This window comes from Leopardus geoffroyi, chromosome B2 (assembly GCF_018350155.1).
Source record: "Leopardus geoffroyi isolate Oge1 chromosome B2, O.geoffroyi_Oge1_pat1.0, whole genome shotgun sequence".
NCBI classification, from domain to species: Eukaryota; Metazoa; Chordata; class Mammalia; order Carnivora; family Felidae; genus Leopardus; species Leopardus geoffroyi.
In genome coordinates this window covers 6900418-6925270 of record NC_059332.1, presented here as the reverse complement: position 1 = coordinate 6925270, position 24853 = coordinate 6900418, and the positions used below count along the sequence as shown (strand labels likewise).

The 24853-nt window shown below is 44.6% G+C and overlaps 1 protein-coding gene across 2 annotated transcripts in view; it reads left to right on the top strand.

The window, feature by feature from the left end:
- Positions 1–24853, top strand: part of LOC123607958 — a 44582-nt gene that overhangs the window by 3266 nt on the left and 16463 nt on the right. The window contains exon 1 of one of the 2 annotated variants that reach the window (XM_045497235.1): positions 4106–4497. The exons of the other annotated variant lie outside the window; for it this stretch is intronic. The gene's annotated coding sequence lies outside the window, so the exon portion shown is untranslated. Of the gene's footprint in view, positions 1–4105; positions 4498–24853 lie in introns of those variants that run through there. 2 annotated transcript variants of the gene reach the window in all.

The following is a 24853-nucleotide window of genomic DNA, read 5'->3' as shown; positions in this document are numbered from 1 at the left end:
TATCATCCATCCATTTCAAATAGAAATAAGAAAGGGAAGCTAGTTTTTATAATTTTTTTACACCCTTCAGTTGTTTGAATACTTCTTTATTGGGTACATACATTATTTTTATTGCAAAATACGAATTCACAAAAGGACACGTGCTCAGAAGTTAATATATTTAAGACGACATGTGTCTACCTTTTTAATCATTGCTGTGTGGACATTTATTTATATTATTTAACATACTTTCATTTTTGCACAGGTCTGCTCAGGCTGCTATGCAAAATACCACACACTGGGTGGCTTAGACAACTGAAATTTAGTCTCCCGTAGTTCTGCAGGTAGAAAGTACAAGGTCAAGGTGTAGACAGGTTTGATTTCTCCCGAGGCCTCTCTCTTTGGTTTGCTGATGGTCTCCTTCTCACTGTGTCCTCTAGTGGTCTTTTGGCTGTGTATGGACATCCCTGGTATCTCTTCTTGCGTCCAAATTCCCTCTTACAAGGACATTAGGCAGACTGGATTAGGATCTGCCGGATGGCCTCATTTGACCTTGATTACCTCTGTAGAGGTCCTCTCTCTACAGTCCTATTCTAAAGTACTGAGAGTTCAGCCTTTAACGTATGGATTTGGGGAGGGGAGCATAATTCAGCCCCTAACAGTTCTCATTATCCTATTTATAACATCAGAGTAAGTAAGTCCCTTTATAGTATTTGTAAAGGGCGTTTTATGAATTCCTCTTTACATTATTTGAACACTTTACCTTGTTGATTAGAATAATAATGAACGTTTAACATTTATTTAATGCCTACTACCTGTCCAGCTGGCACTGATTATTTTATTTGAATTTTAGCATTTAAGCTGCAGATACTGCTATCATTCCCATTGCACTGGCGGGAAGACTGAGATTTGGAGATGTTCCTGGGCTCGCCAAGTTCACGACTAGTACCTGCCTGCACAAGAGCTCTGTAAGCCGGCACTGTAGCCGCTGTGGGATTTCTTGGGAGATGGGCAAGTGGATACGTCCCTTATCAGGTTTTAACCTCCTAGATGGCAGCTCCCCATATTCCTCTTTATCTTTCTAGCATTTTAGTTCAGTGCCTGGCAAATACTTGGTACTCAATTCATACTGAGTGATGCTGGGTGGTTTAAATCACTGTTATTTTCTTCTGAAAGATAAGGACACTAACTGCTCCATTTAAGAGTGAAATGACCTGGTAACGTTTGTAGGAAAAACAGAGAAACACATGTTGGGTCTTCTTCTAAAAATACTTGTTAGGGGTGCCTGGGTGGCTCTGTTGGTGAGGCGACCTTGCTTTCTGATCCTGGGATCAGACCCCATAGGGCTGTGTGCTGTCAGCAGGGAGCCTACCGGGATTCTGTCTCTCTTCCTTTCTCTGCCCCTCGACTGCTCGCGCTCACTTGCTCTCTCCCTCGAGATATTAAAAAAAAAAAAAAAACTTATTAGAGTTCTCTGAAAAGAACACCCCAACTCAGAGCTTCCCCCCACCCCTGGCAATCAGATATTTATTTAATAACTCAGAACCAGTTTGATATTAAGGGAACTTAGTATTATTTTCAGAATAGCCACAACAGTATTTTAAAATTTATAATGAAGGGGAACCTGGGTGGCTCAGTCGGTTGAGCCTCCGACTCTTGATCTCTGCTAAGGTTGTGATCTTGCAGTTCTGTGAGTTCGAGCCCCGCGTCAGGCTGTGTGCTGATGGCAGAGAGCCTGCTTGGGATTCTGTCTCTCCTTCTCTCTCCCTCCCGCATTTGTGCTCTCACTCTTGCTCTCTCTCTCTCTCTCTCAAAATAAATAAATAAACTTTAAAAGTTATTAAAATTGGGGCACCTGGGTGGCTCAGTTGGTCGAGCATCTGTCTCAGCTCAGGTCACGATCTCACAGTCATGTGTTCAAGCCCAGCCTCAGGCTTGGTGCTGCGTGTGGAGCCTGCTTGAGACGCTCTCTCCCTCCCTCTTTCTCTCTCTTTTTCTCTCTCTGTCTCTCTCCCTCCGCCGCTGTCCCCCACTTGCACACACACATCTCTCTTTTTAAGAAAAAAAAGAATAAAAAATATTAAAATCTATAATAAAAAAACCTACTTCTGCGGGCAAGCAATTAACATGATGTGTGTCTGCAAACTTGAAGATCACGAATGCACCTGGGCTTTGCCGGTTGCGTCCCTGCACCACCTCCCCATGTGCTCTCGCGTTTTGGACGGTTTCGGCTTCAGCTCTGAACGGAGGGCCCTGGGGTCTCAGGGAGCTTTCCGTTAGAATCCGACTCATTGTTGTTCCTCCTTCAGCCGTCTGGATACGCCTGTGAGGAAATGGGAAGCAGCGGTGCTTTATCAAAGCACTTCAAAGGATTCCTACTTTTTCCACTTAGAAATCAAATGGGATCGTGTTACTCTTTGCCCCTTTTATTGTAGCCAATTCTGTGTTGACTTAATAGGCCTTCTTTGACTTTTCGTCTTGTAAAAATAGGATAGAGGCTGTTTACTGGTAATTTCTTAAACGCAGAGGTATTTCACCTTGGTCTAAATAGGTGTTGTCAATGGACGCACCTGCTCATAAGATACATATTTGCATATTTTTATACATACACGTAAAACCCACTAGTTCTGCCACTTAATACATGTTTTAAAGAAATAATTTTATCTTTTTTTTTTTTTTTTACCATTTAATTTGCTTATCTGGAGGCAGTAAGTCTGAATGATTTCAGAGGTAACCTGGAGAAATAAATTGCAGTTTGGAAAGAAGCTTAAGTGTCTGCTGAAGGATTTTATAATTGATATTATTTTTGTTTCCACCAACAGACTATGGAAAGTAATAGAAAAAATCATAAGTGAACAAGATCCACGCCTCGTGCTCAACGGTTCAAGTGTAATTCTGTTTCAATATACATGCCTTAAGTTCAATTCTGGATGTGATTGGACCCACAAAAGGCAGGGACTCCACGAACTCATTACAATCAAATGGGACTTGAATTCTCTTGTCTAATGTCATAATAAGCAATTATGAGCATCTTCTCAGGCATTCAAATAGGGTAATAGTGAAACCCTAGAGAGACATTATATGCTGGCAGACTCTGGCTGATGTGATGTGCATATGCTCGATGGACCCCTAAAGGCACGATGGGTAGCTAGATGCCAGGGCAAATTGCCCTCGGTATTTAGGGTAGACACTACCTTCAATTACGACTTGTGTTTTATAAGCTGAGCTGTTATAATAATATGTGTGTTCATTCTCGAGAATTCTCTGTGGCAACAGAACAAACAGCCTTTCTCATCCATTTCCCATTTTCATGAGAGAACAGCAAATGAAACTTGTCTTTTAACTTCACATTTCTCTGATGGCGGAGTCTGGGAAGATACAAGTTGCTGCTCTATGCTGCCATTTCATTAAGTTAAATGTGCTTTTGTCCACTCTGGGAAAGGTAGCAGATTTTGCATTGCCAGGGGGACTATTTGAAGAGATAATTAGATAAGTAAATACTCGCCAACCTGCGCCAAGATGTTGAGTAGAGCCTGTTACTTATTGGAAATTTCCCCTGCAAACAAATTTTACTGAATTGTCTTCTTTTCAGCTGAGTCCTTGGAGCAACATGAGACGATCTCTCTCTTTTTCCACTAGTTAGAAAAGGAGGTTCAACCAGATGACTTCTAAGGGAGATTCCTGCTCAAAATGTATGAGTCAACGAAATAGTGATAAGATGGCATTAATACATACTGTAGAATTATCTAAATTGGATATCTGTAGAAGAATGTACTTTCCATAAGGGCCCAGGCTACATGGTACGAGTAAAATAGAAATTTGGGCCAAATATAATAGTTCTAAAACAAGTATCAGTATTAGAGGAAAAAATTAATGTAAAGAAAAGCATAAAGAAATGGGAATGGTTTGCAGAAATTATTGATATTATTTTCACGTATCCCTAATTGGCACCTTACCTGCTTCCAAAAATAAGGCATATAGTACACATTGAAAATGAAACCACTGTAGGGGCGCCTGGGTGGCTCAGCGGTTGAGCGTCCGACTTCGGCTCAGGTCACGATCTCACAGTTCGTGGGTTCGAGCCCCACGTCGGAACCTGGAGCCTGCTTCAGGTTCTGTGTCCCCCTCTCTCTCTGCCCCACCCCTGCTTGTGCTCTGTCTCTCTCTGTCTTTCAAAAATGAATAAACATAAAAAAATTTAGAATATTAAACCACTGCAGACACTCTAAATGTATAGACTGAGCTGTAAACTTCTTATTTAAAGATATTACATCTCTTCATTTTCCCTTCAGCAAAATCAATGTAGTTATTTTGTTTGTCTTAACCAGATCAGCCTGCTGCATGGTTGGTCTGATCTGTGATGGCAGTGTTGGTCACTGAAACAGAAGCCTGGTGTGGACATCCATGCAACGATCGTCAGACTGTCCTCCGAACCAAACCTCAGCTGCATCCCAAGTAGTATCTTTGATGCAGACAAATCATTAAGGGATTCCATTTTGGCTCTTTTTAACCATCAAAGTGAGTTATTTCAAGACTGTCTTACTTTGAAATGGCTGTTTGTGATTTTGCAAATTAACAAACGCCATGCTTCCTTCCAGGTAGCGTAAGTTGTCGATAACGGGGCTAGCACCCACTTTTAACAGGGTGACATTCTTCTGTTTATGGAAATCAGATGTAGGAATTTCCATAGCGTGTTGACAGAAAGATGAATAAAAATGTATATAGGCAGCCCTGAACCCATTACAATTACCCACTGAAATTATTTTTGAACTGAAGACAAATTGGTTGGCTTTACTTCCAAATTGGCACGTAATTCGCAGTAATATTTATTTACACATTTAGGCTTAAGGATTGGCTGGAGGGATTAAAAACAAACGAATCAACAACAAACAATCAAATAATGACAGGAGATTTGACATAGTTGAACAGTTGCCTGCAGTTCAAAAGGCCGGCTCTACTTATCGGTTTTCATAATTCTGATTGTCTCCGTAATGACTCCTGCTCTCTGTTTCTATCTGATATCGAGCGCTGGTAGCGCCAAGAAAGAAGCACAAAACAATGCTCCCGAGCGCGAGAAAGACATTTTTTTCATGCTTTTAGCAATGTGACCTTAGGTATTGATTTATAGCCCGCCGCCGCACCCCAGAGCAAGAGGGAACGTTGGTAATTAAGTCAGTATCTGCACTTTCTAAAATAGTGCTGACGTGCAACAAAGAGAGACCCTTTATTTTTCCTCTCTGTCTCCCAGTGAACGCAGATGCAGGCACTGACCTCTGACCTTTCGCCAAACTCTCTAGCTGCAGCTGGTATTTTTCTTTCTCTGGGCCTTTAGCTGCTGATAGACCGGTGAGATTCATTAAATTGTGTGTGTGCAATTTTCTTTTAAGCAAACATGAAACAATTTATACCCCAAGACTTACTTATGAAATATATCTTTACGGAGCTCAGAATGAAAGTAAACGCTTTCATTGTGGCGCCGATCAGGGATTTGCCAGATAAGTACCTAGGCCGATTGACTAAGATAAGAAGACACAGAAAAAAATTTTTTGAAGAATTTTATGTTGAACATAGAACTTGCCATTGTAAAACTCCCAAGACTGCAGAGCGAATTGAGTCAGAAATCTCACCCTTTTTTTTTTTTTTTTTATATTCCATTAGAGTCATTACTGAAATAGGGCCACAAAAGGTAATAGCAATAAAATCAAATACCTTGAGGTGTGTATGCAAATTATATGCTAATATATGATAATCTGAGTACCATGTTCAGTGGCCATAAAAAATACTAAATGCAGCTAATTAAAGGTAGGTAAGTTGCTGTGTTTTATACTTCACAGCAATATGAGAAAGGTAGTATATTATGATAATGATAGCACTGCTGGCCTTGGGGCATGCATCCAACATTTTAACAGGATTTCTTATTCTGGCATATTTGTCCATTTTGTTGAATGTAATCACTTTTTCTCTTTTCTACCCCAGGTTGTAGATCCATGAAGTGAGTGCAAAACTAAATAACAAATTAAATCTTTAGCCAGAAGGAAAGCAAACACTCTTCTCCCTAGAAACTTGGGAAGTGTCATGCCCACTTAGCAAGCCTTTTACAATGAGTGCCCCCCACTGGGGTAGTGGGGTTCAGCAGTCAGCCACATTGAAAATTTGGGTAACTGGAGCCAAGAATTCTCAACATAGCCAGGAAATGCAAAGACCTACTTCTTCCAGAAATGTAAGCTCAAAATAGAGTATTCTTTCGTATAGTGAACTCACATCATGGGATATGTATCTCCTTTAATTCAAAGAAAATGAAAAACAAAAACTACAAGGAGATTTATAAGAGAGCATAAAGTTGGTGTGAGATCTACCTGCCTAAAAAAATGCCTGGTGTTCCATAGTCTAACTAAAATAAAAAGTTACATATGTATATTTAATGTTGATAGTAAGTTAATTTCTAAAGAGCTTTTTTTTCCTCTCTCATACAAATTTATATACTATACTAGCCTTTATATACTATACGAGGCTGAAAATTGCCAACCTAAGTTGGCAAAAAATTCACCTGGAATCAATTTATCAACTTGTGAAGTTTATGTGGTTGATGTTTTTCTGCGCCGCTGGGTGGAGATTTAAGTGTTCTTCAATAAGATGGATTGATAGTTTACGAATTTGTCATATGTCATGTATCAGTATTTCAAACAGAATGAAATGCAAAAAAAAAAAAACAAAAACAAAAAATGAAAAATACAACAATCCAAACCAACCGACAAAAAACCCAATAACATGGTTATCATGTGGGTTAGTAGGTCTCAGATTTTAGAAGGCATTAGAATCATATGGAGAACTTGTTAAACCTGAATATTGGACCCAGGCCCAGAATTTCTAATGACATAGGTCCGGGGCAGGGCCTGAGAATGTTTGTCGCTAGGTGTTACCGGGTGATACTGCTGGCCCAGGGCTCACACTTTGAGAACCAAGGCTGCAGGCTAAGGAAGGCTAGTTGCGTAGCCAGCGACAGTTAAAAGTGTGCATTAGCTTGCTTTGAAGACCTTACAGGCCATTCCAACAATGAGTGCAAGGGTCTTTGCCCAAGTGGAGGTCATCCTGTTTCAGCATGGTATGGAGTGGTTTCATCTTCAACCATCTTAAGGGGATTGTGACCCAAGTTTTGTGAATTGCTTAAAAATTTTTAATTGACCTGACTTATTGGATAACACGTATTGTTTGCCATGACTCCTTTAGTTGGAAGAGTCATAAACCCGATTTAAGATAATTTAAGAAAAGTAGGAGATTTGACTAAGAACATGGCTGGTCGCAAAATTAAGACCGCATAGGGCTAGGAAGTCAGAGCCTCACATGGACCTCAGAGTCTGGGGTGGGGGATGAGGGTCTCAGACCAGTGACTCTAAGAACATGGCTGGTCACAAAATTAAGACCGCATAGGGCTAGGAAGTCAGAGCCTCACGTGGACCTCAGAGTCTGGAGTAGGGGATGAGGGTCTCAGACTACTGACTAGCCATATTTAGCAGTTTCCATTTCTTGTTGATAATGTTTATTTTTCTCTGTGGAGCAGAGAACAAGGCTGGGAGTACATCCAGTAATGTCTTCCCATGTCTACCATTGCTTTTCTCTGTTCCTGTGGACCCTTCGGGGAATCCCAGTGGGTTGACTCTGCCATATTGGTCTCAGGTCCTAGTGAGCCCAGCATGACAGTGCACATGACAAATAAAAGTCTGCCTTGTTCACTTCAATTAGGTGAAGAAGTTCTAGCTTGAGGAGATAGAGGGTATCTATTTTAAGGTGAATATATTTTCTTAAGAAGGCCTCACTGAGGAGAAGAAAGCAAATTTGAATCAAGAGTGGTTCATCATTCTCCACAATGGTAGGGGACCCTGGTAACCATCAATGACAGTGGTACTTTAAGGAATGACACACGATCAGGAACAATCCAGAAACTGGGGGGCTGCTTCTTCTTTCTCTAGAGGGGATGGGGCCTGGAAAAGCAGTACTGTCTTGGGGGAATATGTCTGCGTTAGGACAAATATCAGCATATTCTTGGAAATCTGAGAGGGTCCCTGACTCTACATTCTGAGATGATTATGTCTACTGAGTGGAGATTTAGGAGACAGGCATTCACCATAAACCGGTCTCAAACAGACTCTGTGGCAAGTGCTACTTGTATTAGTTTCCTCTGGCTGCTGTAACAAATTAAGCCAAACCTCGTGGCTTCAAACCACATGAATCTATTGTCTTAGAAGTCCAGTGCGGGTCTCATTGGTTAAGGTCAAGGTGTCAGTAGGGCTGTGCTCCTCTCTGGAGGCCGTTCGGGATCATCCTTGCCCTTGCCTTTCTGGCTGCTGGAATCCACCTGCACATCTGTACTTTGTCCCTTCCCTCCTCTGTCTTCTGGGACAGCAAGAGCAGGCTGAGACTTCCTCACATGCATCACTCTGATCTTGTCTCCAGCTTCTCTCTTCCACTTTTAGGATCCTCGTGATTACTTTGGGCACACCAGATAATCCAGGCAAATCTCCCTTTCCTTAAAGCCAGAGCCTTAGAAAACTTAATTCCTCTTTGCCAAAAGGACAACATATTCACCAGTTCTAGGAATTAGGACATGGCTGTCTTGGGGGGAGGGAAGCATTACTCTGCCTACCACATTGGTGTTGTGGATGGGGAGTAGATTCAGGTATGACCAAGCCCCGATCCTACCTTCAGTGATTCGATAGCCTATGCCAAGAGACAAAAGTGCGAATACATCCTTCTCATACCGTTTGATAAGTGCTATAATAGAGGAGTCTGTAGGGCCCACTGATGGAGTAGCAAAGTCAGTTTTGTTAGATCATAAAAACATTTAAGAGAGACGGGGGGAATTGACTTGAGTTTTGAAAAATGGGAAGAAAAGTTCTGCAGAGATTTCGGGTAGGGGGAGATTCAAGGCAAGGATGAAGTGCATTGCACTCTCTTACAAGAGGAAGGGCTGCTATGTAGTTGCAATGGTGAGCAGAAACAAGTGCTCGATGGTGCTCAGAACTTGGAATTTTATCCTGGGTGCAAAGAGAAGTCATTTGTGGGTTTTGAGCATGGTAGATACGATATCCAATATGTGTGTTAGGTGGGTTTTTATATTGACAATGCAGAGGAGAATTTCTGGAGGAATTCATCTACAATAGGACACATCACCGGGGAGATGATTGCAACATTCCAGGAAAGTGGATGTTACAGGCATTCAGTGAACTCTGTGGTGGAGATGATGGGGAGAAGGGTAGATCAAGAGAAATACCAAAGGATGGCTGGAAGGATTTGCTGAGGTTTGACTGCAGAAAGTCGAGGGAATAAGAGTCATGGAATCACTCCTGGCTTCTGTCTGGGGTAACTGGTTGGACTGTGGCACCATGAACCAGGGCAAGGATTACGAGAGGATGAGCAAGGATGGAGAGGAAGATAATTCCTTTCACCTTGAGTAGGTTGACCTAAGTGCTTGTGGGAGGAGGTTGAAGATCTGTCTTTACAGCAATTGAAGTGAAAAGATCTGGGATATTCAGTTGACTTTTCCGTTTAAAATAAACCCTCCAAATTATAATCTTAGCTTAGCTAGATGAAGAAGTTCTCTCAGAATGAGATGGGGTACATGGAAGGGGCTAATGGCGCAGGGGATCAGGAGACAGGGCACAGAACAGTGTGAATAATGTCAAGAAGGAAGCAGCCAGTGAATTTACAAAAATGTTAAGAGTCACTGAAATCACTCTGTAATGTGTATGTAGAGTGGAGAGAATACAAGCGAAGGGCACGGGCTATAATATCTAAGGACCAGAGCTTACAGTGATTTTCCTGTGTCTTCACCAAAGAATGGCCTTTCACTTGAAAATGGGCATATGGATCCAAAGAAAGATGAGAGAGAAACTTAAAGAATATCTTTTTGCTTTGAAGGAGTTCCTGTCTTCCGGCTTAGATTATTCCAGAGTAGTGAATTAATTTGCAGATGCCGTCAAAGAGCCATTACTCATAATCTCCGAGGAGTTATGCAGAACTGGTAGAGTACCGGAGAACAAGCAAGCACCTAAATGACAGAGTCCAGGGTGGTGATCTTCTGTTTGATTCCTGACAAATTCTGGAATGGGCTACTCTGTCAAGTCGTCTGTGTTTGGACAACAGTCACATGAAGCAATGAACAGAAATGCACGAATGGGAAGTCATTGCATGTTTATTTCATTTATGTCATTGCTGAGAGCACACAAAGTTTGGAGGAAGCTAATTCACGGGGGCAGGATGAAAGTAGAATGGATATTCTCATTTGGGAATAATAGACCCAGATAAAGTGAAATATACAGGGGCAGATGGAAAGTCCTGTGTTTAGGTTTAAAAACAAACAAACAAACAAATGGGACAAATGGGAGAATGTTGAGGATCTAGCCTTATAGCAGTTAAAGTGACCAGTCTTGCGTACTTGGCTGATTTTATGTTTAAAAGAAATACCCAAGTGGCACTTGGCTGGCCCAGTCAGTGGAGTGTGGGACCCTTGATCTCAGGGTTACAGGTTCGAGCCCCACACTGGGTGTGGAACTTACTTAAAAATAAAGTCTTTTCGAAAAAAGGAAAAAGGGCAATACCCAAGGGTATAAGTTGGTTTGCCTTCAGAAACATGGGTCACCTCAGATGAGAAAGAAAACAGCTTTACCTGCACTGGCAAAGATCTCATTTTGAGCATTGATTGAGTTGTCTTTTGGGTGGGTACTCTATTTTAAAGGGACAAAAACTAAAAGAAAGGAAACTCTCAGGATCTGGAAATTATGCCAAACGAGTAGAAGTTGAAGGATCTAATTACAGTGTTTAGGCCAGAGAAGACATGTTATGTCTTCAAATATTTGAAGAAACGATGAGATTAGGCCTCTAATTTTCTTTAGCTTGAGAAGCTGAAATTAGTGCAGTGAGGTGCGATTCAACTCAATATTGAAATAACTTCTAAAAATTAGGTCTTCTAAGTTTCATCTAGTACTCTGTCCATAAAATTTTTTTTTTTTTAATTTTTTTTTTTCAACGTTTATTTATTTTTGGGACAGAGAGAGACAGAGCATGAACGGGGGAGGGGCAGAGAGAGAGGGAGACACAGAATCGGAAACAGGCTCCAGGCTCTGAGCCATCAGCCCAGAGCCCGACGCGGGGCTCGAACTCACGGACTGCGAGATCGTGACCTGGCTGAAGTCGGACGCTCAACCGACTGCGCCACCCAGGCGCCCCAAAAATTTTTTTAATTAAAAAAAATTATATCTTCTAAAGAAATGATTGAGCTGAATAATGAGATGTGTGGTTCTTCTCCACAGCGATCCTCAGACACAAACTAAGTGACCACTTAGTTGGAAAAGAATTTCCGGCATCAGGTGCAAATTTGAAATGTATTGGTTTTCCCCTATCTTTATGAAGATTCCTTTTAATTAAGAAAAAATTCCACAGGTCTTCATATACTAATACTTTGACCAGTTACATGAGAAGGTATATATACTAACACAAAAACATTTATTTGGGTCCAGAACTATTGCCATATAGAGATATTTGAGATGGCTCAAAAGCATCTTTATATTTTGCAAAACTTAAGTTCTCAAGACATATTTATCCCAGAGACAATGCCTCCTGCTCTTTTGGATTCATAACTCCTGTGAATAACTTCATGACCTCTCATGTTTCCACGGTTCAGGTGGAGACTGAACAAGATAATAAAAATATGATTCGTGAGGCACCTGGGTGTTTCCGTTGGTTGAGCGTCGACTCTTGGTTTTGGCTCAGGTCACGATCCCAGGGTTGTGAGATCGAGCCCCGCGTCAGGCTCTGTGCTGAGCAGAGTCTGCTTAAGACCCTCCCTCTCCCGCTGCCCTTCTCCCCGACTTGTGCTCAAGTGCTCTCGCTCTCTCTCAAAAAAAAAAACAACTATATATATATATATATATATATATATATATATATATATATATGATTCAGGGGTGCCTGGGTGGCTCATTTGGTTAAGCATCTGACTTCAGCTCAGGTCATGATCTCAAGGTTTGTGAGTTCGAGCCCTGCATCAGTCTCTGTGCTGGTGCAGCAGAGTCTGCTTGGAATTCTGTCTCTCTCCCTCTCTCTCTGCCCCTCCCCTGCTCAGGCTGTCTCTGTCTCTCTCAAAATAAATACATACATTTAAAAATAACATGTGAGGGGATCCTGGGTGGCTCAGTCGGTTAAGCGTCTGACTTCGGCCCAGGTCATGATCTCACAGTCCGTGAGTTCGAGCCCCGCATGGGACTCTGTGCTGACAGCTCAGAGCCTAGAGCCTGCTTCCGATTCTGTGTCTCCCTCTCTCTTTGCCCCTTCCCTGCTCATGCTCTGTCTCTCTGTCTCAAAAATAAATACAAACATTAAAAAAAAATTTTTTTTAAATAACGTGATTCGATAGGTCTGGTTAGGGCCCAAGAAGCTGCATTTTTACCAATGATGAGGTGATGTTAATGCTGCCACTTTACAGATCACATTTTGAGCAGCAATAAAGCATCTCCCAGGTTCAAATTTTGTCTTATCACGAGTTTCCCCTTATATCTGTATCCAAGCTTGATACTCTTCCCTGTGGATAATTTATAGTGTAGTTCCCCGGCTTACTCTGAATCCTGGCTTTTACCGTTTACTCAAGCAGAGTGATCTTGAGGAAATTCACTCGTTACTGCTTCCTTTGTGAGGTTGTTATGTAAGATTAAGTGAAATAATGTATGTAAAGTGCTTAGCATGGTACCTGTTGTACGTTTATGGTTGCTGATTGTTTTGATAGCAATGAGCATAAATGTGATGGTAAGAAATTGAGTGGAAAGAGAATACAGGCATGTCTTCTCAAGTGCTGTGTATGTTCCTTTAAACATCGCACATTAAAAATAATAGGGTTTAGAGAAACAGGCTTGTCCAATGCATTTTTTGCAATCAAAGTACAAGGAAGGAAGGGAGGGAGAGAGGAAGGAAGGAAGGAAGGAAGGAAGGAAGGAAGGAAGGAAGGAGGAAGGAAAAGAATTTGTATCTGGGGAGTTAATTCCGATGGCCCAGGCAGATGGCTCAGCATTGCTGAAAATCGCCTCCATGGATGTTAAAAATAAGCAAAAGAGAGTTCTGTAGCAATTCTGGGAGCACGTTGATTCGAGTGGTGGTGGGCAAAGGGAGTGTGGAGTGGTCTGGTGGGTTGCTGTTAGGATGGGCCAGGGGGGTGGGCGGTGCAGGGCGGCTGGAGTGAAGAGCCCCACAAGGCTGGCTGTGCCTCCGAAATACCTTCCAGTAGTACAGTTGAGTCAGCTCTTGCCAAGTTGGAAGATTTTGAGATGGAAGTTCAACCGATTTTCCCCCTCTCCTCCTGCAGATAGTAATTTGAATTTATACCCTTACCCTCCCTCACCTTGGGGCTGGGGAGGGCAGGGATCACCTCTAAGCCCAACTTTCCTGTGCTTCACTGACTTAATTCCAACTACAACACTGCGTATCAGAACCGGTTACTAATTTCAGCTACCAAGACCTGTACTGCGGTAGAACAGAACAGAACGTCCAGAGTTTTGATTTGAAAAATGTCTCAACAAATTTTTTTTAAGTCTACATTTCATCTGGAGGGCACTGAGAAGGCACACTGCCTATAACCCTGTTGGATTCTCTAATCCCGGGGTGGGCGGGGGCTAGAAGACACCCCAGGGAGAGCACATCCTGTGCACGCCCTGGCGTGAGGGGTGGGGTCGCCATCACAGAGGCTCTTAGTGAAACACCTCCCTCGTCTTCCCTCCCTTTGCTCTCCCTTCACCGGGGAGCACAGAGCTCCAGTCTGAAGCATTTTCTCCCGCTCCTAAGTCATTCCTAACCCCCCCTGCCCATCCCACACCGCCTCACCCTGGAGCTCCAAAAATGACTGCAGCATACACTGGGTAAGCCAGCATCTTGAAAGGGAATGGAAAGGATCAGGTGCAACCTTGGGGTTGGCGACCTCATTCCTCTTGGGAAGGAAAGGATTTAAAACAAAATTCAAGACAAGGCTGTGGCTCTCAGCCTGGGATCTGGGCTCACAGAGCTTTCGGGTTCTGCCTTGATGTGTGTCTCAGCAGCAGCCCGCCGTCCGGCACAAGGCAGATTTTTCCTCCGCTTGTTTTATTCTAAATAGTCTTCAAAAGCGCCTATGGAACGCAGACTGTCGCTTGGAGTGGGTGAACTCGCTACTGAGGTTCCCGTGAAGGAGACTCCAGCCTGGACCGGCTGTAGCCACTTTTTAAATTCTCATTTAGATACAAATTCCATATAATCCTGACACTAGGCGGGAGATAGCTGGAGAGCAAGAAAGGGACAGGGAGGTGCCTCTCCTGTGTCCATGAGGCCCTCGGGTCAAACGGAGCCCTGGAAGCCGCAGGGAAAGACTGGAAATCCTGGGAGAAACCAGCAGAATACGGGATGTGTGCCCTGGTCCATCTAGCCCGGGGCTTCTGACCCACACCTGGTGCGGACACGCCTGCCACGGGTTTATGGGGGTCCCCGGAGACTGTGCAACTCAGAACAAAGTAGCCATACGTGTCTAAGTATCAGGCTGTCTCGTAAGACTGCTGAAAAACGTGCAGCCCTGTTTTTGGTTAAAAAATAGAAATAAAAGGCCTGGTGTGGTGAGCAGTGTTTGTCCTTGGCTCGTGTTCACGTCCGGGGTCTTCCTGAAATCCCTCCTCGCGTGAGTCTTTCCCACCTCTCACCCCATCACCTCCTCCAGTTTCACGTTCAACAGTCCCGCCTCTCCCCTCCCCGTCCTTGATAATTCGAGGGATTTATCTACATTAGAGCTACAGGGGGGTATGTTTAATTTATATGCACTGGCAGCACTTTCACACTGTTTCAAGGGGCTGCGTAGGAAATAAGACACCCTGTCTCTGCTTTTTCACCTTTGACCCCAGGGGAACGGCCCATCTCCCATTTGCTTTGTTGTACAATTTGGTACTCCTGCCCTCCTCCTCCTCCTCCTCCTCCTCCTTCTTCTTCTTCTTCTTCTTCTTCTTCTTCTTCTTCTTCTTCTTCTAAGTTTATTTATTTGTCTTGAGAGAGACAGCAAGTGGGGGAGGAGCAGAGGGAGGGAGAGAGAATCCCAAGCAGGCTCCACACTGTCAGCATGGAGCCAGATGTGGGCCTCAAACCCACGAACTGTGAGATCGTGACCTGATCCGAGATCCAGAGTTGGACGCTTAATGGACTGAGCCCCCCAGGTGTCCCTGGGGTGCTCCTGCTTTTCCACGGAGCACGCCCCGCCCCCCCAATCCACTCTGCTCTACATTTGGTGACTTTTGGTGAGTCTGTTTGCACCATTGAGGCTTCTCGGCTAACTTGTCAGAGGCGGTGACCTGTTCTCTGGACCTGAGGCTCTGGCCTCAGGACTCTGCTCTTTGCTGGACTCATCGGTCTCTCCTTCAAGACTGGAGGGAGGCTCATCCCCTTCCGTTCCTCGCGCTCAACATTTAGGGGGGATACTATAGGGTATGTGTTCTCAGCCCCAAATCTGATTTCTCCAGAAGGGCTGACAGGACGCAAACTAACAATGAGTTAATGTTAATCATATTCATCTTCAAGACAGGCCTGGGACACATTATCCTTCTCTAAGTTGCAACGCATGTCGCCCAGGATCCATAGCTGAAGAAACCTATATGGTGCGGAGACCGAGGGGACGGATGATTCGACAAACTATTATTTCCTTAAACTATTGTTCACTTCCTGTCTCTCTTCCCTCTGCCCAAGATGACCTTCTTCCTGATCACTAATTACCTCTTAATTAGTTCTTTTGCTGTCAGGCCCAGGCCTTTCACGTTGCGACCAGAGGATAATGTCAAAAATGTCAGAATACAAGACCGATATGGTGTCTCTCTTGCTCTGCTGTTTAAAATATTTCACTGTCTATCCAGCAATTACATCAGCATTTTCTGAAACAAAGACAAAAACAAAAACAAAAATGACAGAGACTCAGAGAGAAACTTCAGCAAACGAATAAACGGTTGACTATACATTTGAAAACTGATGTAGCCAAAATCCCTCGTGGAGACCCCATATGCATTCATAATTCAGAGTAGTAATGGTTCTGAAGGATCCTACAGCGAGGAGACATGTTCAATCCAGAATTTTCTCAACATAGTTGATCACGGAATTCCTTTTTCAAGTTTTCCCTACTAAATATTGACAGTACTAGTTTCCACGGAGACCCAAGGGTGATACTTTCTGGGAAGAAAATCAAGCTGCTTAACTTTGTTGCACTGGGCACAGTGTGATGTGCTGTTTCCTGTCTGCTTGTCCAGCCTGACTTTCTGCCCCTGGGAGCCTTGCCCTTTTATATTCCACCTGAACACGGGTGCGGGGCTCTTCCTCTGTGCTTTCGCACCTGCTCATTCCTCTGCCCAGAGTTTTTCCTCCCCTTGTCTGCCTGGCGAACTCGCCCTCCCCTTTCTGTGCGAATCCACAGTAGAAGCCTCCCCCAACCTGGAGAATCCTTTCCTGACTCATGCTCATTAGAGGGACTCCCTGCTCCTCAGAGCTACCACCAAGCCTTGTTCCCCCCTTCTTACTTTGCTTGAATTCACATGCTGGTTTATCATTGTGTTTTGGGGTCTAATGTATTCAAGTGGCTGTGAGTTAATGGATGAGGGAGGTCAACTCGGTGCATGTGGTTAGTTTTTAGCATCATGCCTGGAACGTGGTAGGAGCTTACAAGATGTTGGTAAAACAAATGAGTGGCCACATGTCATACAGTGGTAACATCACTTGGGATTCTGAACTTCTATTCATTTGGATATATTTAAGTTAGAGAAGCCATGTACATCAAGAAATAAGAGCAGACGTGTTCTCATAGGGAAATGATAATTCACGAGATATTGTATATAAATCTGCATATATACATACACATACATGCATAATACGTAAACAGATAGCTTTATGCATATAGGGCACACACAAGACACCTTTGCCTTCACGGACATCGTTTTCTCCAAGTCATAAAACATGGCTATTTACTATAGACAGACCTTGTTTTATTGTGCTTGGCTTTATTATGCTTTGCAGGCATTGTGTTTTTTACACATTGAAGGTTCATACGTCAAGCCAGTCTATTGGCACCATTTTTCCAACAGCATTTGCTCCATTCATGTCTCTGTGTCATATTTTGGTATGACAAACATAATCCTCACGATGTTTCAATCTTTTTAATGGCCAGTATATTTGTCATGGTGATCCGTGACTTTGACCTTACTACTGTAATTGTTTGGGGGCACCGTGAACCACACTCATATAAGACAGCAAAACTAAGTGATAAATGTTGTGTGTGTTCTGACTGCTCCACAAACTGGCCATTCCCCATCTCTCTCCCTCTCCTCAGGCCTCCCTAGTCCCTGAGACGTAACAATATTGCAATGAGGCCAAATAATAACCCTACATTGGCTTCCAAGTGTTCAAGTGAAGGAAATGTTGCACATCAGACTTTAAATCAAAAGCGGGGGTGCCTGGGTGGCTCAGAGGGTTAAGCATCTGACTCTTGATTTCGATGCCTGCATTCGAGCCCCCTGTGGAGCTCTGTGCTGACAGTGCAGAGCCTGCTTGGGATTCTCTCTCTCTCCCTCTTTCTCTGCCTCTCCCTTGCTTTCTTTCTCTCTCAAAATAGATTAACAAATAAATAAATCTTTAAAAAATATTTTAAAAATGCTAGAACTGACTAAGCTCCATGAGGGAGACATGTCGAAAGCCAAAATAGGCCCAGATCTCGGCTTCTTGCCACGAACAGTTGGCCAAGTTACAAACGCAAAGGAGAAGTTCTTTAAGGAAATGAAAAGTGTTACTCCCATGAACACACGAGTGATAAGGAAGCAAAAGATCTTATTGCTGATATGGAGAGAGATGGAGTGGTCTGGATAGAAGATCAAACCAGCCCCACCATTCCCTGAAGCCAAAGCCTCATCCAGAGCAAGGGCCTGACTCCCTTCAGTTTCACGAAGGCTGAGAGAGGTGAGGAAGCTACAGAAGGAAAGTGTGAAACCAACAGAGGTCGGGTCGTGCAGTTTAAGGAAAGGAGCCACCTCCGTAACACCAAAATACAAGATGAAGCAGTAAGTGCTGACGGAGAAGCTTCAGCAAGTTCTCCAGACGATCTAGCTAAGATCTAGCTAATGAAGGTGGCTACACTAAACAACAGAGTTTCAGTGTGGGTCAAACAGCTTTCTATTGGAAGAAGATGCCATAGAGGACTTTCAGAGCTAGAGAGCAATCAATAACTGGTTTCAAAGGACAGGCTGACTCTCTTGTCAGGGGCTAATGCAGCTGCTGACTTGAAGTTGAGGCCAACACTCAGTTACCATTCCAAAAATCTTAGGGCCCTTAAGAACGACACTGGATTTAGTCCGCCTGTGCTCTACAAATGGAAGAATAGAGCTGGGATGACAGCACATCTGTTTACAACATGGCTTGCTGAATATTTTAAGCCCGCTGTTGAGTACTGCTCAGAAAAAAATAAGATTCCTTTCAAAATATCACTGCTCATTGACAATGCACCTGGTCACCCAAGAGCTCTGATGGAGGCGGACAATGAGATGAACGTTGTTTTCATGCTGCTGACACAACACCTATTTTGTAGCCCATGGATCAAGGAGTCATTTTCACTTTCAAGTCTTATAGTTTAAGAAATTCATTTTGTAAGGCTATAGAGAGTGATTCCTCTGATGCATCTGGGAAGAGTCAATTGAAAGCCTTCTGGAAAAGATTCACGCTTCTAGATGTCATTAAGAACATTTGTGATTCATGGGAAGAGGTCAAAATATCAACGTGACAACATGAACAAGAGTTTGGAAGAAGTTGATTCTAACCCTCATGGATGACTTTGAGGGGTTCATGGCTCCAGTGGAGGAAGTCAGTGCGGATGTCGTGGAAACAGCAAGAGAACTAGAGTTCAAAGCGGAGTCTGCAGATGTGACCGAATGGCTACAATCTCATGATCAAACTTGAACAGATACTGCTTCTTATGGATGAGCAAAGTAAGTGGTTTCTTGAGATGGAATCTACTCCCAGTGAGGATGCTGTTAGGATTGTTGAAATGACAACAAAGGATTTAGAATAGTATGTAAACTTAGTTGATCTAGCAGAAGCGGGATCTGTGAAGATTGACTCCAATCTCGAAATAGATTCTACTGTGGATAAAATGCTATCAAACAGCATTGCATGCTACAGAGTAATCATTTGTGAAAGGAAGGTTCAACCAATGTGGCAAATTTTATTGTTGTTGTATTTCAAAAAGTTGCCATGGCCAGGGCACCTGGGTGGCTCAGTCAGTTGAGTGTCCGAACGATCCCAAGGTCATGGGATAAAGCCTTGAATCAGGCTCGATGCTTAGCATGGAACCTGCTGAAAATTCTCTATCTCCCTCTTTACCTCTCCGCTGCTCAAGCTCTCTCTCTCTCTTAAAAAAAAAAAAAAAAAAAAGTTGCCATGGCCACTCCAACCTTCTTCAGCAACCACTACCTAATCAGCAGCCATCAGCACAGAGGCAAGACCCTCCACCAGCAAGCTCAGATGATGGTTAGCAATTTTCACAATAAAGTGTGTTTTTTTTTAAATGTTTATTTATTTTTCAGACACAGTGAGAGAGACAGAGTGCAAGTGGGGGAGAGGCAGAGAGAGGAGACAGAGAATCCCAAGCAGGCTCTAGGTTCTGAACTGTGAGCACAGAGCCCGATGTGGGGCTCGAACTCATGAGCCGTGAGATCACGACCTGAGCCAAAGTCAGATGCTTAACCGACTGAGCCACCCAGGCCCCCCAGCTACAAAGCATTTTTAAATTAAGGGTGTACCTTTATTTTAAGCATAATGCTATTGCACACTTAGACTGTATAGTGTAAACATAACTTTTATGTGTATTGGGAAGCCAAAAAATTCATTCGATTCGCTTTATTGCAATATTCACTTTATTGCGGCAGTCTGGAATGGAGCCCACAATATCTCTGAGGTTGCCTGCACTAAATAAATAGATGAGAATGAATGCAATAAAACGCATGCATACTGTTGATGGAACAGACTCAAGCGTGCTGCTAGTCATTCTCCGAATCAGTTCTGCGCCCTTTCCTGGCCGGCTCTGTGCCCGAGGCTGACTCCCGGCCTCACCGCCCATTCCGGCACCAGCTGTAAATGGGAGGACGTGAGGAGGGAAAGTGGGGCCGGTTTGCCTTGTTCCCTCCTGCGTTGCCATCAGGAGGACAGCTCCTTACCGGGCCCAGGCGACCCCTCCTCCCTCCAGGCCCAGGAATGGGCACAGCTTCCCCTACTGCCAGCTTCTGGAAGTCTCCGCGTCCCTCTCCTCCCCCGTCAGTGCCACAGCTGGCAAACCGAGTACAGCCTCTGCACCTGCACCACTTGGGATGAAGTGTCTCCAGCTGGAATCTTGTCCCTTATCTCCTCTTGTGCCTATGTGAGTTAGACATTTTTTTGTGTATATACAAACTGTAAGCATAACTGTCCATTCCTTTTTCTTTAATTTTCTTTTTTAATTTTTCTGCTTTCTTTATTTTTACATTATCCTCTGTTACTGACATCCTAACTTAAGGTGACTCATATCTATATTGTGGTGTGTGTGTGTGTGTGTGTGTGTGTGTGTGTGTGTGTGTTTGCGTGTGTGTGAGTTTGCCATCAAGGGAAAACTTTTATTTTGGGACACCTAACCTTGGTCTTGGGAGTTTGAGCCCCACGCTGGGTGTAGAGGTTACTGTTTTTATTTTTAATAAATTTTAATATATTTTATTACATATCATATTTACTAATAAAATTAATAAAATATAGACAATTAATAAAATCACATATTAATAAAAATTAATAATTTTTACTTTTTATTATTCTATTTTATTTTTAATTTTTTTTAACGTTTATTTATTTTTGAGACAGAGAGAGACAGAGCATGAATGGGGGAGGGTCAGAGAGAGAGGGAAACACAGAATCGGAAGCAGGCTCCAGGCTCTGAGCTGTCAGCACAGAGCCCGACGCGGGGCTTGAACTCACGGACCGCGAGATCATGACCTGAGCCGAAGTCGGACGCTTAACCGACTGAGCCACCCAGGCACCCCACTTTTTATTATTTTAAAATAAAATCTTTAAAAGAACTTTTAACTGTATGAAAGTTAAAAAATATTTAAACAACCAATATCTCAAACCAAATGAGAAAAACATTTAAACAAATAACAAAAAAATAAGTCACAAAATTTAAGCTCTCCAAAATTGGTTTATGATGGGCGCCTGGGTGGCTCAGTCGGTTAAGTGTCCAACTTCAGCTCAGGTCACGATCTCGTGGTCCATGAGTTCGAGCCCCCCATCGGGCTCTGGGCTGATGGCTCAGAGCCTGGAGCCTGCTTCCAATTCTGTGTCTCCCTCTCTCTCTGCCCCTCCCCTGTTCATGCTCTGTCTCTCTCTGTCTCAAAAAAAATAAAAAATAAATAAACGTTAAAAAAAAATTCAATATTAGTTTATGAATTCAGAGCCAATCTAATAGAAAAATCATGAAGTTTGAATGAGTATTGCTACTACTTAGGGTTTCCCCCATTAAAAGAAAAACAATCAAAATTTATTCTGGTAAGTATTAAATTTCTTGTACAGACTTTGGTTAATACATGCTCATATATTTCAAGGTGGCATATAAAAATGCTGATGCCATACAAAAATGGTCTTCATTGTTTGAAATCTCAGTATGCGTGCCAAATTTTAATGATGGATAAAGTAATAGTGGACTTTTTATTTAAATCAAAATACGATACTTACATTATCTAATTCTGCAGTGTCCAATGATGTGAAAATAATGTATTCACAAGAATTATGTCAAATGAATCTTTATTTGAAAAACACTATCCCAAAATTATGTTATATCTGCTTGAATAAGAACGACCGTAGCGGCAATTAAATGACAGCAACTAAACCAAGAAGAGATCAGTGAAAACGACTGTGAAGACAGAAAACACTTGCAGATGCGCCGAGGCTGTGGGTGACCAGGACCCGGCTGCCGTGGGCCGGGCCACACCTGCAGGGGAGCCTCGATCCCTGAGCCCTCAGCACGTGACCCTCCTCTTCCCTGGGGGGCTGGTGGCCCAGGGGACCCCCGGACACTTGCGGGCCTCTGTGGGCTGTGAGTGGAGCACCGGGAGCCAACGGGCCACTTGGGAAAGGCTGGGAGTCGGACGTGGCGTTGGCCAGCATTTGCCTGTGGCGATCCTCTCCTTCTCTCAGCTCCTCGAGGTTCCTCCAGTCAACACAGCTGCCGTCCAGCTTTCTCCAGCTCTGTCCTCAAGGAAGAGGATTTATTTGTTTGGGGAGAGAGAAGAGAGTGGGGGAGGGGCAGAGAGAGAGGGAGAGAGAGATTCCCAGGCAGGCTCCACACTGTCAGTGCAGAGCCTGAGGCGGGGCTCAGTCTCATGAACCAGGAGGTCACGACCTGAGCCGGAACGAAGGGTCAGACGCTCAACCAACTGAGCCACCCAGGCGCCCCACGGATCTCTTTCGATTGGAGGCAGTGCTTCTCTCCATTCTTCGCCCATGTCTTCGGCCGTCTTCCTCCAGAGGCTGGGAATCTGATTTGTGCAGTTCGTGCTTCTACACATGCTGGGAAGTTTCTTCTCGACTCCCAAGCAGCCTGTTTCCTCCTCAAACAACTGTCTGTGACGTTGCACGATGTGTTCTTGATGTAACCCAGGCAGAATTGGAAGCTTCAGCTTCAACCGCAGAATCTCACTTTCAAGCTGTGAATTTTCACGCTACAAAGGTGCTTCTTCGGTTTGGAGTCTTGTTATTTGTCCTGCGAGCTGTTCATTCGCTTGTTTTCCTTCCCACAGTTGTCTGGCTGTTTCTTGATTTTCCTCTTCGTACTTTGAAGGGACACCCTGAAGTCAGCATCGTCGACACTCTTCAGATCAACTACTGACCGGTGGATGGGGCCATTGCCATCTTCTCTTTTGCTCGACTGCCCCTCTCTCTAAGGAGATCAGAGAAGGGGAAGGTCGTCAGCAGGTTTTCTGCCTTTGATATCAACTGGCTGAGTTTGTCCCTCGAGACCTGCCGCATCCCTGCGTTCGGCTGCTCCAGCCCTTCTCTCTCCTCCTCCTTTTCCTGGACTCTCTGCCTCCATCTTGCAATTTCTTGTTTGCATGGTTCTGGACTTTCCTTCAAACCACCCATTATTTCCTCCTGAAGTTGTCCTCTGTCCTTCTCTGATGCCTCGAAGATGGGTTTTTCTTCAGTTGCTTGGGAAAATTCAGGGGGCTGGCTCCTCTGTGCCTTTTTCAGGGAGTTGACGGTGACGTCCTGGAGTGACGACCTGCTCAGGTTTGTTTTCATCGCCGACAAGCACAGGGTCTGTACGTGAGAGGACCGGCCTCCGCCCCAGGTGCCTGAGGGCCTCATCGGCCTGTGTCACTGGTGCGAAATTCTCACCACGCTCGCCACAGACTTTGTTGCAGGCAGAACACGGTTTGCCTAGAGCCTTCACTCTTCTTAAAGTTCGTAGTCTCTTTACACCCAAACCAGCACCGTGGTACAGACCGGGATCTCCCAGGGAAACACACAGAGGCCCGGGACATGGCTCCAGCTTTCAGAAATCACCCACAGGGCGCCCCCTCCCCACCACCCAGGTGCTCCAAGGCCAGCTGGAACGTGGATCTGGTGATGGGCGGCAGGCCCTCCATGGCTGCATCGCGCTCCACAGCGCTGTCTCCAAGTGCCAGCGTCCTGTGGGTCCCTACCGATGGCTCAGAACCCCGGGGAATGTTCTGCCTCTAAGATAAACAAGTGCCCAACCAGGGCAGAGTAGTCAGGCCGGGGGAAGGGGAGGCCAGCCAGGGGCCAGAAAGCAGTTCTCCCTAACTTGGCCCTGAAACAGAAAGGGATGTCACTTACACAGGCACGGGCTCAAGTGCAAAGGGCCGATGGCAGCTTGGAGCCCCCACTACTCCAGGCCCACCTGGCCCTGCAGCAGACCTAGGGGGCTCAAAGCAGGGCCAGGCCATGTCCCTTTTCTCACACCAGAGCAAGTTAGGACAGAGTGGTGGGGCCCCTCTCCCTGTCCCTGGGTGAGGCTCATTTTCCTGATTTAAGGTTTCCTTCTGCTGCAGGAAGCCTGGTGCTGCCCACGAGATCCCGGGGATCCCACCCTTCTGTGTCGTCTTCTCTCCTCTGTATGTGGCCAGTGTGAGCAGGCAGGGGCCCCGGGCGGACGGATGTCCCCAAAGGTATTAACTAAGAGACCTGGATTCCAACCCTAACAACTCAGGAGAAATCAATCACAACTGGCAGGTCTTATGATTTCCCGGACTTTCTGTGGAGCCAGTAGCCCCTGTTCGACCCGGCGTTCCTGGAAGGGGTGACTCTGCTCCAGAGGTGACAGAGTGACCGGGTTCCTTCCCTCATGTGGCCCTCCATCTTGAGCCCGTGCCTCCCAAGATGGCCTCGGGGAGGGTCCCCAGTCCATGAGTCATCTTGAGAAGTGGGCCTCTGGGGAGGCGGTCCTTCTTTGGGCTCAGTTTACCACTTTTACTTCATTAAACCACATCTCACTCTGGTGTCTCTCGGGCAGACCCCACTCAGGGCCTCCTTGTCCACCCCCGGGGACTCTGTCGTGAGCAGCTTGTCCCCAGTCCCTTTACTGAGAGGGACACAGGACAGCTGTTAGCCGAGGGCTGTCTGGGGGTCCTGAAGGGCTCCGTGGGTGCAGAGAACAGAGGCTCTGACCAGGCCTGGTGGTGCAGGGAGGAGGCAGCCAAATGCCCATGGTGAGGGTGGCTTCGTTTCTTCTTTCTACCTGGACTGTTTTTTAGGAGCATTTTTAGGTTTAAAGGAAAACGGAGCAGAAAGTACGGAAAAGTCACAAAAGTAAAGGGCT